Consider the following 12,986-nt stretch of genomic DNA (forward strand, 5'->3'; position numbering starts at 1 on the left):
TCAACATTTAATTTCAAGAAACTTTATCTTCATTTATTGATTAGATGAGGTCAAACAAAACTTAGTAATGTGGTTTTGAAAAATTTCCTGAGAGTCTTTGGAGTGAATCTGAATTTGTCCTCTCAAAAAAGAACTCTAGGAACATCAAACAGGTTTTTTTGTGCATATGTCTGTTGTTCATTTGGCACTAGAAAAATCCTTTGGACAGTCAATGAGGAGGGACTATTTCACCTCTTTGTGTTCTCTGTCCCTATTAGGGTAGGGAATCAACCTTCTACAGTGCTGTCATGAAATATATCTAGAAACGGATTTGCTGGTAAGTCTACTTTCATAGTTTTCACCTCATACATCAATAGACCATAACGATACTTAATTAACAAAAACTTAACAAGTAGGTAATCATAGTTTAAAAAATGTGAAATGCCCATGTCCTTCTGACATGTTTCAGCACATTTTGGGACAAATGGTCTCACTTTTAACAATCAATAAAATATTTTCTCTAAATTTTTGTCTCTTTTTTGCTCCAATTGTTTGCATCTCATAAAAAATAAAACTTGATGTAACATTATGCATGCAAATTGTGTTTTATGTGCGACCATGACCTATTCTAGAAGCACAGGGTCAGAATTATACTGGTGCATGGAGACAAACTGAAAATGTAAAAATTCAATGGCAAAATTGCTGTCTTTTTCTACTCATTCACAAATAGTTAATGAATGTTATTAAATATGTACAGCAAAATGGAAGGCGTTTCAAATAGAAATCATGCTTCAAAAAACAGTCAAATGAAAAATTATAATATATCCCTCCAGGTGTGACACTTGACATTTGCAGAGTGTCAAACCCCACAGAAAATGTATAGATATGGCTGAAATAGCTCAGTTGGGAGAGCGTTAGACTGAAGATCTAAAGGTCCCTGGTCCAATCCCGGGTTTCGGCAAAATGCTTTTTCTTCACCGTTTACATTTTAAGGAGATATTAAACAAAGCACATGGACTGATCATGATCAAAAGGCCTAAAAATCTTAACTATCTACAGAAAACAAAATGTTAAAAATTTGAGAAACGGTAACTTTTTCCTTTTGAACACATGAATGTTTTTTAGTAATTTTTCCTCTATTTTGTTTTATTTCAGATTGACTTAGCTGTAAGAGGATTAAAAGGTAACCTGATAGCTGAAACAGACAGCACTTATCAGACACTAGCTGAATGATTATAGTCAGCTTGTTTGACTTTGAAACACTGAGGCATTACTGAGACAAATGTCCTTAAAAAATATGCTGTTTACAAAGTCAAAAAGGCAAAAAACACAAGCTCCACACAGGTCCGTCATCTTTAATTTGAAATATAGGAGGTTTCTACTTTAATGGTGAGACAAAGCATCTACATATTTGACATTGCTCCAGTGAGTAGAGCCCACTTAAAAATGTATGGGTTGCTTGTCTCTGCAAGCAAAAGCTGGGCACTAAACTGGCATACTTGCAATGCTGGATGGTTCAGAGTGAAAACACCTATAGGCTGACAATAGTAATTGCAGGTGTTGATTAACTCATTGTGCAAAATAATTTCTAAAATGTGGTCACTTTGGGAGGTTTTCTGCTGTTTTGGTACTCTGCAAATTTCATCTGCAAGGTATTCCTGCAAAATCTGCATTGCAAAACCCAAATAGGGCTCTTCCTTTCAAAGCCCTGCTGTGTGGCCAAACAGTAGTTTCTGAAGAAATGTGGTGCATCACCGCATTTGTGAGAAATCTAGCATTTCTAATATCCAAACAAAATAAATGGAGGTTTAAAAATTAATGCAGACGAAAAGTACGCATATAAAAAATGTTATTTATTGACTTTTTTGGGGTGGTGTGACAAGTTTTTAATCACAAGGGATGGTAACATTTCTGCTGACTAGCATGGAAGGAGTTAAGTTCCAATTGCATATAGAAGTCATGATGGCCGAGCGGTCTAAGGCGCTGCGTTCAGTTGGCAGTCTCTGTTAAAAATTTGAGAAACGGTAACTTTTTCCTTTTGAACACATGAATGTTTTTTAGTAATTTTTCCTCTATTTTGTCGCAGTCGCAGGTCGCAGTCTTCCCTGGAGGCGTGGGTTCAAATCCCACTTCTGACATCAACATTTAATTTCAAGAAACTTTATCTTCATTTATTGATTAGATGAGGTCAAACAAAACTTAGTAATGTGGTTTTGAAAAATTTCCTGAGAGTCTTTGGAGTGAATCTGAATTTGTCCTCTCAAAAAAGAACTCTAGGAACATCAAACAGGTTTTTTTGTGCATATGTCTGTTGTTCTTTTGGCACTAGAAAAATCCTTTGGACAGTCAATGAGGAGGGACTATTTCACCTCTTTGTGTTCTCTGTCCCTATTAGGGTAGGGAATCAACCTTCTAAAGTGCTGTCATGAAATATATCTAGAAACGGATTTGCTGGTAAGTCTACTTTCATAGTTTTCACCTCATACATCAATAGACCATAAAGATACTTAATTAACAAAAACTTAACAAGTAGGTAATCATAGTTTAAAAAATGTGAAATGCCCATGTCCTTCTGACATGTTTCAGCACATTTTGGGACAAATGGTCTCACTTTTAACAATCAATAAAATATTTTCTCTAAATTTTTGTCTCTTTTTTGCTCCAATTGTTTGCATCTCATAAAAAATAAAACTTGATGTAACATTATGCATGCAAATTGTGTTTTATGTGCGACCATGACCTATTCTAGAAGCACAGGGTCAGAATTATACTGGTGCATGGAGACAAACTGAAAATGTAAAAATTCAATGGCAAAATTGCTGTCTTTTTCTACTCATTCACAAATAGTTAATGAATGTTATTAAATATGTACAGCAAAATGGAAGTCGTTTCAAATAGAAATCATGCTTCAAAAAACAGTCAAATGAAAAATTATAATATATCCCTCCAGGTGTGACACTTGACATTTGCAGAGTGTCAAACCCCCCAGAAAATGTATAGATATGGCCGAAATAGCTCAGTTGGGAGAGCGTTAGACTGAAGATCTAAAGGTCCCTGGTCCAATCCCGGGTTTCGGCAAAATGCTTTTTCTTCACCGTTTACATTTTAACGAGATATTAAACAAAGCACATGGACTGATCATGATCAAAAGGCCTAAAAATCTTAACTATCTACAGAAAACAAAATGTTAAAAATTTGAGAAACGGTAACTTTTTCCTTTTGAACACATGAATGTTTTTTAGTAATTTTTCCTCTATTTTGTTTTATTTCAGATTGACTTAGCTGTAAGAGGATTAAAAGGTAACCTGATAGCTGAAACAGACAGCACTTATCAGACACTAGCTGAATGATTATAGTCAGCTTGTTTGACTTTGAAACACTGAGGCATTACTGAGACAAATGTCCTTAAAAAATATGCTGTGGACAAAGTCAAAAAGGCAAAAAACACAAGCTCCACACAGGTCCGTCATCTTTAATTTGAAATATAGGAGGTTTCTACTTTAATGGTGAGACAAAGCATCTACATATTTGACATTGCTCCAGTGAGTAGAGCCCACTTAAAAATGTATGGGTTGCTTGTCTCTGCAAGCAAAAGCTGGGCACTAAACTGGCATACTTGCAATGCTGGATGGTTCAGAGTGAAAACACCTATAGGCTGACAATAGTAATTGCAGGTGTTGATTAACTCATTGTGCAAAATAATTTCTAAAATGTGGTCACTTTGGGAGGTTTTCTGCTGTTTTGGTACTCTGCAAATTTCATCTGCAAGGTATTCCTGCAAAATCTGCATTGCAAAACCCAAATAGGGCTCTTCCTTTCAAAGCCCTGCTGTGTGGCCAAACAGTAGTTTCTGAAGAAATGTGGTGCATCACCGCATTTGTGAGAAATCTAACATTTCTAATATCCAAACAAAATAAATGGAGGTTTAAAAATTAATGCAGACGAAAAGTACGCATATAAAAAATGTTATTTATTGACTTTTTTGGGGTGGTGTGACAAGTTTTTAATCACAAGGGATGGTAACATTTCTGCTGACTAGCATGGAAGGAGTTAAGTTCCAATTGTATAGCGAAGTCAGGATGGCCGAGTGGTCTAAGGCGCTGCGTTCAGGTCGCAGTCTTCCCTGGAGGCGTGGGTTCAAATCCCACTTCTGACATCAACATTTAATTTCAAGAAACTTTATCTTCATTTATTGATTAGATGAGGTCAAACAAAACTTAGTAATGTGGTTTTGAAAAATTTCCTGAGAGTCTTTGGAGTGAATCTGAATTTGTCCTCTCAAAAAAGAACTCTAGGAACATCAAACAGATTTTTTGTGCATATGTCTGTTGTTCTTTTGGCACTAGAAAAATCCTTTGGACAGTCAATGAGGAGGGACTATTTCACCTCTTTGTGTTCTCTGTCCCTATTAGGGTAGGGAATCAACCTTCTACAGTGCTGTCATGAAATATATCTAGAAACGGATTTGCTGGTAAGTCTACTTTCATAGTTTTCACCTCATACATCAATAGACCATAACGATACTTAATTAACAAAAACTTAACAAGTAGGTAATCATAGTTTAAAAAATGTGAAATGCCCATGTCCTTCTGACATGTTTCAGCACATTTTGGGACAAATGGTCTCACTTTTAACAATCAATAAAATATTTTCTCTAAATTTTTGTCTCTTTTTTGCTCCAATTGTTTGCATCTCATAAAAAATAAAACTTGATGTAACATTATGCATGCAAATTGTGTTTTATGTGCGACCATGACCTATTCTAGAAGCACAGGGTCAGAATTATACTGGTGCATGGAGACAAACTGAAAATGTAAAAATTCAATGGCAAAATTGCTGTCTTTTTCTACTCATTCACAAATAGTTAATGAATGTTATTAAATATGTACAGCAAAATGGAAGGCGTTTCAAATAGAAATCATGCTTCAAAAAACAGTCAAATGAAAAATTATAATATATCCCTCCAGGTGTGACACTTGACATTTGCAGAGTGTCAAACCCCCCAGAAAATGTATAGATATGGCCGAAATAGCTCAGTTGGGAGAGCGTTAGACTGAAGATCTAAAGGTCCCTGGTCCAATCCCGGGTTTCGGCAAAATGCTTTTTCTTCACCGTTTCCATTTTAAGGAGATATTAAACAAAGCACATGGACTGATCATGATCAAAAGGCCTAAAAATCTTAACTATCTACAGAAAACAAAATGTTAAAAATTTGAGAAACGGTAACTTTTTCCTTTTGAACACATGAATGTTTTTTAGTTATTTTTCCTCTATTTTGTTTTATTTCAGATTGACTTAGGGTACCGTTACACCTAGCGACTCACCAGCGATCCCGACCAGCGATATGACGCGGTCAGGATCGCTGGTGAATCGCTAGGTGGTCGCTAGTGAGCTGCTACTCAGGCAGATCTCACCAGCGACATCGCTGGGGACAGGGATCACTACTTACCTGTCAGACGCGGCGATCCTGCGTCCTCCCGCCCGGCTCCACGCGTCACTTGTCGGCACCACAGGAAGCGCCGCAAGAAGTGACGGGCGAGGAATGGTCCAGGAGCTTCTCGCGCGATCAGCGATTACCAACGGGGGAGCCGGTCGGAGGTAAGTATCACATGCAGCGATATCGCTAGTAATATCGCTGTAACGTCACCAAATCGGTGACTTTTCAGCGATATTGCTCGTGATATCGCAGTGTGTAACGGGGGCTTTAGCTGTAAGAGGATTAAAAGGTAACCTGATAGCTGAAACAGACAGCACTTATCAGACACTAGCTGAATGATTATAGTCAGCTTGTTTGACTTTGAAACACTGAGGCATTACTGAGACAAATGTCCTTAAAAAATATGCTGGGGACAAAGTCAAAAAGGCAAAAAACACAAGCTCCACACAGGTCCGTCATCTTTAATTTGAAATATAGGAGGTTTCTACTTTAATGGTAAGACAAAGCATCTACATATTTGACATTGCTCCAGTGAGTAGAGCCCACATAAAAATGTATGGGTTGCTTGTCTCTGCAAGCAAAAGCTGGGCACTAAACTGGCATACTTGCAATGCTGGATGGTTCAGAGTAAAAACACCTATAGGCTGACAATAGTAATTGCAGGTGTTGATTAGCTCATTGTGCAAAATAATTTCTAAAATGTGGTCACTTTGGGAGGTTTTCTGCTGTTTTGGTACTCTGCAAAGTTCATCTGCAAAGTATTCCTGCAAAATCTGCATTGCAAAACCCAAATAGGGCTCTTCCTTTCAAAGCCCTGCTGTGTGGCCAAACAGTAGTTTCTGAAGAAATGTGGTGCATCACCGTATTTGTGAGAAATCTAATATTTCTAATATCCAAACAAAATAAATGGAGGTTTAAAAATTAATGCAGACGAAAAGTACGCATATAAAAAATGTTATTTATTGACTTTTTTGGGGTGGTGTGACAAGTTTTTAATCACAAGAAATGGTAACTTTTCTGCTGACTAGCATGGAAGGAGTTAAGTTCCAATTGCATATCGATGTCAGGATGGCCGAGCGGTCTGAGGCGCTGCGTTCAGGTCGCAGTCTCCCCTGAAGGCGTGACATCAACTTTTCATTTCAAGAAACTTTATCTTCATTTATTGATTAGATGAGGTCAAACAAAACTTAGTAATGTGGTTTTGAAAAATGTATTCCTGTGAGTCTTTGGAGTGAATCTGAATTTGTCCTCTCAAAAAAGAACTCTAGGAACATAAAACAGATTTTTTGTGCATATGTCTGTTGTTCTTTTGGCATTAGAAAAATCCTTTGGACAGTCAATGAGGATAGACTATTTCACCTCTTTGTGTTCTCTGTCCCTATTAGGGTAGGGAATCAACCTTCTACAGTGCTGTCATGAAATATATCTAGAAACGGATTTGCTGGTAAGTCTACTTTCATAGTTTTCACCTCATACATCAATAGACCATAACGATACTTAATAAACAAAAACTTAAAAAGTAGATAATCATAGTTTAAAAAGTGTGAAATGCGCATGTCATTCTGACATGTTTCAGCACGTTTTGGGACAAATGTTATCACTTTTAACATTAACAATCAATAAAATATTTTCTCTAAATTTTTGTCTCTTTTTTGCTCCAATTGTTTGCATCTCATAAAAAATAAAACTTGATGTAACATTATGCATGCAAATTGTGTTTTATGTGCGACCATGACCTATCCTAGAAGCACAGGGTCAGAATTATTCTGGTGCATGGAGACAAACTGAAAATGTAAAAATTCAATGGCAAAATTGCTGTCTTTTTCTACTCATTCACAAATAGTTAATGAATGTTAATAAATATGTACAGCAAAATGGAAGGCGTTTCAAATAGAAATCATGCTTCAAAAAACAGTCAAATTAAAAATTATAATATATCCCTCCAGGTGTGACACTTGACATTTGCAGAGTGTCAAACCCCCCAGAAAATGCATAGATATGGCCAAAATAGCTCAGTTGGGAGAGCGTTAGACTGAAGATCTAAAGGTTCCTGGTCCAATCCCGGGTTTCAGCAAAATGCTTTTTCTTCACCGTTTCCATTTTAAGGAGATATTAAACAAAGCACATGGACTCATTATTTACAGCTAATGTAAAAGGCCTAAAAATCTTAACTATCTACAGAAAACAAAATGTTAAAGATTTGAGAAACGGTAACTTTTTCCTTTTGAACACATGAATGTTTTTTAGTAATTTGTCCTCTATTTTGTTTTATTTCAGATTGACTTAGCTGTAAGAGGATTAAAAGGTAACCTGATAGCTGAAACAGACAGCACTTATCAGACACTAGCTGAATGATTATAGTCAGCTTGTTTGACTTTGAAACACTGAGGCGTTACTGAGACAAATGTCCTTAAAAAATATGCTGTGGACAAAGTCAAAAAGGCAAAAAACACAAGCTCCACACAGGTCCGTCATCTTTAATTTGAAATATAGGAGGTTTCTACTTTAATGGTGAGACAAAGCATCTACATATTTGACATTGCTCCAGTGAGTAGAGCCCACTTAAAAATGTATGGGTTGCTTGTCTCTGCAAGCAAAAGCTGGGCACTAAACTGGCATACTTGCAATGCTGGATGGTTCAGAGTGAAAACACCTATAGGCTGACAATAGTAATTGCAGGTGTTGATTAACTCATTGTGCAAAATAATTTCTAAAATGTGGTCACTTTGGGAGGTTTTCTGCTGTTTTGGTACTCTGCAAATTTCATCTGCAAGGTATTCCTGCAAAATCTGCATTGCAAAACCCAAATAGGGCTCTTCCTTTCAAAGCCCTGCTGTGTGGCCAAACAGTAGTTTCTGAAGAAATGTGGTGCATCACCGCATTTGTGAGAAATCTAACATTTCTAATATCCAAACAAAATAAATGGAGGTTTAAAAATTAATGCAGACGAAAAGTACGCATATAAAAAATGTTATTTATTGACTTTTTTGGGGTGGTGTGACAAGTTTTTAATCACAAGGAATGGTAACATTTCTGCTGACTAGCATGGAAGGAGTTAAGTTCCAATTGCATGTCGAAGTCAGGATGGCGGAGCAGTCTAAGGCGCTGCGTACAGGTCGCAGTCTCCCCTGGAGATGTGGGTTCAAATCCCACTTCTGACATCAATATTTAATTTCAAGAAACTTTATCTTCATTTATTGATTAGATGAGGTCAAACAAAACTTAGTAATGTGGTTTCGAAAAATTTCCTGAGAGTCTTTGGAGTGAATCTGAATTTGTCCTCTCAAAAAAGAACTCTAGGAACATCAAACAGATTTTTTGTGCATATGTCTGTTGTTCTTTTGGCACTAGAAAAATCCTTTGGACAGTCAATGAGGACTATTTCACCTCTTTGTGTTCTCTGTCCCTATTAGGGTAGGGAATCAACCTTCTACAGTGCTGTCATGAAATATATCTAGAAACGGATTTGCTGGTAAGTCTACTTTCATAGTTTTCACCTCATACATCAATAGACCATAACGATACTTAATAAACAAAAACTTAACAAGTAGGTAATCATAGTTTAAAAAATGTGAAATGCCCATGTCATTCTGACATGTTTCAGCACATTTTGGGACAAATGGTCTCACTTTTAACATTAACAATCAATAAAATATTTTCTCTAAATTTTTGTCTCTATTTTGCTCCAATTGTTTGCATCTCATAAAAAATAAAACTTGATGTAACATTATGCATGCAAATTGTGTTTTATGTGCGACCATGACCTATTCTAGAAGCACAGGGTCAGAATTATACTGGTGCATGGAGACAAACTGAAAATGTAAAACTTCAATGGCAAAATTGCTGTCTTTTTCTACTCATTCACAAATAGTTAATGAATGTTATTAAATATGTACAGCAAAATGGAAGGCGTTTCAAATAGAAATCATGCTTCAAAAAACAGTCAAATGAAAAATTATAATATATCCCTCCAGGTGTGACACTTGACATTTGCAGGGTGTCAAACCCCCAGAAAATGTATAGATATGGCCTAAATAGCTCAGTTGGGAGAGCGTTAGACTGAATATCTAAAGGTCCCTGGTTCAATCCCGGGTTTCGGCAAAATGCTTTTTCTTCACCGTTTACAAGTGGTTCAAATCCCACCTCTGACATCAACTTTTAATTTCAAGAAACTTTTTTCTTCATTTATTGATTAGATGAGGTCAAACAAAACTTAGTAATGTGGTTTTGAAAAATTTCCTGAGAGTCTTTGGAGTGAATCTGAATTTGTCCTCTCAAAAAAGAACTCTAGGAACATCAAACAGATTTTTTGTGCATATGTCTGTTGTTCTTTTGGCACTAGAAAAATCCTTTGGACAGTTAATGAGGAGGGACTATTTCACCTCTTTGTGTTCTCTGTCCCTATTAGGGTAGGGAATCAACCTTCTACAGTGCTGTCATGAAATATATCTAGAAACGGATTTGCTGGTAAGTCTACTTTCATAGTTTTCACCTCATACATCAATAGACCATAACGATACTTAATAAACAAAAACTTAACAAGTAGGTAATCATAGTTTAAAAAATGTGAAATGCCCATGTCATTCTGACATGTTTCAGCACATTTTGGGACAAATGGTCTCACGTTTAACATTAACAATCAATAAAATATTTTCTCTAAATTTTTGTCTCTTTTTTGCTCCAATTGTTTGCATCTCATAAAAAATAAAACTTGATGTAACATTATGCATGCAAATTGTGTTTTATGTGCGACCATGACCTATTCTAGAAGCACAGGGTCAGAATTATACTGGTGCATGGAGACAAACTGAAAATGTAAAAATTCAATGGCAAAATTGCTGTCTTTTTCTACTCATTCACAAATAGTTAATGAATGTTATTAAATATGTACAGCAAAATGGAAGGCGTTTCAAATAGAAATCATGCTTCAAAAAACAGTCAAATGAAAAATTATAATATATCCCTCCAGGTGTGACACTTGACATTTGCAGAGTGTCAAACCCCCCAGAAAATGTATAGATAAGGCTGAAATAGCTCGGTTGGGAGAGCGTTAGACTGAAGATCTAAAGGTCCCTGGTCCAATCCTGGGTTTCGGCAAAATGCTTTTTCTTCACCGTTTACATTTTAAGGAGATATTAAACAAAGCACATGGACTGATCATGATCAAAAGGCCTAAAAATCTTAACTATCTACAGAAAACAAAATGTTAAAAATTTGAGAAATGGTAACTTTTTCCTTTTGAACACATGAATGTTTTTTAGTAATTTTTCCTCTATTTTGTTTTATTTCAGATTGACTTAGCTGTAAGAGGATTAAAAGGTAACCTGATAGCTGAAACAGACAGCACTTATCAGACACTAGCTGAATGATTATAGTCAGCTTGTTTGACTTTGAAACACTGAGGCATTACTGAGACAAATGTCCTTAAAAAATATGCTGTGGACAAAGTCAAAAAGGCAAAAAACACAAGCTCCACACAGGTCCGTCATCTTTAATTTGAAATATAGGAGGTTTCTACTTTAATGGTGAGACAAAGCATCTACATATTTGACATTGCTCCAGTGAGTAGAGCCCACTTAAAAATGTATGGGTTGCTTGTCTCTGCAAGCAAAAGCTGGGCACTAAACTGGCATACTTGCAATGCTGGATGGTTCAGAGTGAAAACACCTATAGGCTGACAATAGTAATTGCAGGTGTTGATTAACTCATTGTGCAAAATAATTTCTAAAATGTGGTCACTTTGGGAGGTTTTCTGCTGTTTTGGTACTCTGCAAATTTCATCTGCAAGGTATTCCTGCAAAATCTGCATTGCAAAACCCAAATAGGGCTCTTCCTTTCAAAGCCCTGCTGTGTGGCCAAACAGTAGTTTCTGAAGAAATGTGGCGCATCACCGCATTTGTGAGAAATCTAACATTTCTAATATCCAAACAAAATAAATGGAGGTTTAAAAATTAATGCAGACGAAAAGTACGCATATAAAAAATGTTATTTATTGACTTTTTTGGGGTGGTGTGACAAGTTTTTAATCACAAGAAATGGTAACATTTCTGCTGACTAGCATGGAAGGAGTTAAGTTCCAATTGCATATCGAAGTCAGGATGGCCGAGCGGTCTAAGGCGCTGCGTTCAGGTCGCAGACTCCCACTTCTGACATCAACATTTAATTTCAAGAAACTTTATCTTCATTTATTGATTAGATGAGGTCAAACAAAACTTAGTAATGTGGTTTTGAAAAATTTCCTGAGAGTCTTTGGAGTGAATCTGAATTTGTCCTCTCAAAAAAGAACTCTAGGAACATCAAACAGATTTTTTGTGCATATGTCTGTTGTTCTTTTGGCACTAGAAAAATCCTTTGGACAGTCAATGAGGAGGGACTATTTCACCTCTTTGTGTTCTCTGTCCCTATTAGGGTAGGGAATCAACCTTCTACAGTGCTGTCATGAAATATATCTAGAAACGGATTTGCTGGTAAGTCTACTTTCATAGTTTTCACCTCATACATCAATAGACCATAACGATACTTAATAAACAAAAACTAAACAAGTAGTTAATCATAGTTTAAAAAATGTGAAATGCCCATGTCATTCTGACATGTTTCAGCACATTTTGGGACAAATGGTCTCACTTTTAACATTAACAATCAATAAAATATTTTCTCTAAATTTTTGTCTCTATTTTGCTCCAATTGTTTGCATCTCATAAAAAATAAATCTTGATGTAACATTATGCATGCAAATTGTGTTTTATGTGCGACCATGACCTATTCTAGAAGCACAGGGTCAGAATTATACTGGTGCATGGAGACAAACTGAAAATGTAAAACTTCAATGGCAAAATTGCTGTCTTTTTCTACTCATTCACAAATAGTTAATGAATGTTATTAAATATGTACAGCAAAATGGAAGGCGTTTCAAATAGAAATCATGCTTCAAAAAACAGTCAAATGAAAAATTATAATATATCCCTCCAGGTGTGACACTTGACATTTGCAGAGTGTCAAACCCCCCAGAAAATGTATTGATATGGCCGAAATAGCTCAGTTGGGAGAGCGTTAGACTGAAGATCTAAAGGTCCCTGGTCCAATCCCGGGTTTCGGCAAAATGCTTTTTCTTCACCGTTTACAAGTGGTTCAAATCCCACCTCTGACATCAACTTTTAATTTCAAGAAACTTTTTTCTTCATTTATTGATTAGATGAGGTCAAACAAAACTTAGTAATGTGGTTTTGAAAAATTTCCTGAGAGTCTTTGGAGTGAATCTGAATTTGTCCTCTCAAAAAAGAACTCTAGGAACATCAAACAGATTTTTTGTGCATATGTCTGTTGTTCTTTTGGCACTAGAAAAATCCTTTGGACAGTCAATGAGGAGGGACTATTTCACCTCTTTGTGTTCTCTGTCCCTATTAGGGTAGGGAATCAACCTTCTACAGTGCTGTCATGAAATATATCTAGAAACGGATTTGCTGGTAAGTCTACTTTCATAGTTTTCACCTCATACATCAATAGACCATAACGATACTTAATAAACAAAAACTTAACAAGTAGGTAATCATAGTTTAAAAAATGTGAAATG

The 12,986-nt window shown here is 36.1% G+C and overlaps 4 non-coding genes across 4 annotated transcripts; all 4 read left to right on the forward strand.

Moving 5' to 3' along the window:
* Positions 1–2,984: 2,984 nt before the first annotated feature.
* On the forward strand, positions 2,985–3,057 carry TRNAF-GAA (transfer RNA phenylalanine (anticodon GAA)). The gene has a single exon. It is a non-coding gene; the product is annotated as a tRNA-Phe (tRNA).
* A 995-nt stretch (positions 3,058–4,052) lies between these two features.
* Positions 4,053–4,135, forward strand: TRNAL-CAG (transfer RNA leucine (anticodon CAG)). Its single transcript has one exon. It is a non-coding gene; the product is annotated as a tRNA-Leu (tRNA).
* An 866-nt stretch (positions 4,136–5,001) lies between these two features.
* TRNAF-GAA (transfer RNA phenylalanine (anticodon GAA)) lies at positions 5,002–5,074 on the forward strand. Its single transcript has one exon. It is a non-coding gene; the product is annotated as a tRNA-Phe (tRNA).
* Positions 5,075–12,440: 7,366 nt separating this feature from the next.
* On the forward strand, positions 12,441–12,513 carry TRNAF-GAA (transfer RNA phenylalanine (anticodon GAA)). Its single transcript has one exon. It is a non-coding gene; the product is annotated as a tRNA-Phe (tRNA).
* The last annotated feature ends 473 nt before the right edge of the window (positions 12,514–12,986 follow it).

This window comes from Dendrobates tinctorius, unplaced genomic scaffold (genome assembly GCF_039654945.1).
Source record: "Dendrobates tinctorius isolate UK_male_01 unplaced genomic scaffold, ASM3965494v1 ptg000350l, whole genome shotgun sequence".
Lineage (NCBI taxonomy): Eukaryota > Metazoa > Chordata > Amphibia > Anura > Dendrobatidae > Dendrobates > Dendrobates tinctorius.